We start from the raw sequence: 1,418 nt of genomic DNA on the forward strand, positions 1-1,418 counted from the left end.
AGAGAGAGAGAGAGAGAGAGAGAGAGAGAGAGAGAGAGAGAGAGAGAGAGAGAGAGATGCGTAGAGAAGCAAGCAAAAAGGAGGAGGAGGAGGAGGAGGAGGAGGAGGAGGAGGAGGAGGAGGAGGAGGAGGAGGAGGAGGAGATTTAACAGGCTCTACTGAGTGTTTTCATGGAGTTAAATTAAGAGAGAGAGAGAGAGAGAGAGAGAGAGAGAGAGAGAGAGAGAGAGAGAGAGAGAGAGAGAGAGAGAGAGAGAGAGAGAGAGAGAGAGAGAGAGAAACACGTGGTTTTAAGTCTAACCATAACAAACACACAAAACTCATTTAAACACTATAAAAACAAAATCCAAACACACTCTTGCATTCTTTCTTTCTTTCTTATCTATCTCCTTCAGTTATCAGCGCCAGAAACCCGCGGCGGGAGATAGAAACGATAAAGAGAGAGAGAGAGAGAGAGAGATAGCGAGGTAGCATCACTTACCAAACGAGGAGCACGCACTTCGCCTCCCGTGTCTCGCTAGCTACTGACCCTGCTCCGTTTACTACTGGCTGAATTGCACTGCGAATGCCTGACGTACGATAATAACCAGGGAACGTACGATAGTTTTTTTTCTTTAGTATTTGCTATTTATATTTCTTCCCTTTTCCCTTTTTCCTCTTCCTTGATTGAGACAACAGTTGAAAAAAATATGATTAGACAGTTTTCCTTGACATATTTATAATAATTGATGTTTTTTTATTGTTATTAGTGTCATTGTTATCTATATTATTATTCTTTTCGTCTTTGCTGATGGCGAAGAAAAAAGGAGAATAAGAGAAAAGCAAAAAAAAAAAAAAAATGCTAGACACGTTACAGGCATACTTATTCTTGACTTTCAAATCAAACAAGACCCCCCCTCTCTCTCTCTCTCTCTCTCTCTCTCTCTCTCTCTCTCTCTCTCTCTCTCTCTCTCTCTCTCTCTTTCTGTGCATGTCTTTTTCGTTTTCTATTTTGATAATTACGTGGTTACCCTTCAGAGAGAGAGAGAGAGAGAGAGAGAGAGAGAGAGAGAGAGAGAGAGAGAGAGAGAGAGAGAGAGGATGCAATGGTTTTGATCCCGTATATGCAGGAAACGAAGATAAAAAAAAAAGAAAGATGGAAGGAAGAAATGAAGGAAAAGCGAAGGAGAACAAGAAGAACCAGAAGAACAAGAAAAAAAGAGAAGAACACAAGGAACGAGAGAGAGAGAGAGAGAGAGAGAGAGAGAGAGAGAGAGAGAGAGAGAGAGAGAGAGAGAGGATATAACCTGATACGTACAACCACCACCACCACCACCACTACCACCACCACTACCACCAGCATCACTACTACCACTACTTTTACAATTCAAGGTCAGTTAATATGTCAGCCGTTCCTATTTCCTGCCTCAGCTATCCCC

General features: G+C 42.1%; 1 protein-coding gene across 1 annotated transcript in view; it reads right to left on the minus strand.

Moving 5' to 3' along the window:
* The window catches only part of LOC135093090 (cytochrome P450 4c3-like), a 29,197-nt gene extending 28,627 nt beyond the window's left edge, over window positions 1-570 (minus strand). Inside the window, 1 exon segment of the mRNA XM_063991978.1 lies at window positions 482-570. The gene's annotated coding sequence lies outside the window, so the exon portion shown is untranslated.
* Between the last annotated feature and the right edge of the window lie 848 nt (window positions 571-1,418).

This window comes from Scylla paramamosain, chromosome 41, assembly GCF_035594125.1.
Source record: "Scylla paramamosain isolate STU-SP2022 chromosome 41, ASM3559412v1, whole genome shotgun sequence".
Classification (NCBI taxonomy): domain Eukaryota; kingdom Metazoa; phylum Arthropoda; class Malacostraca; order Decapoda; family Portunidae; genus Scylla; species Scylla paramamosain.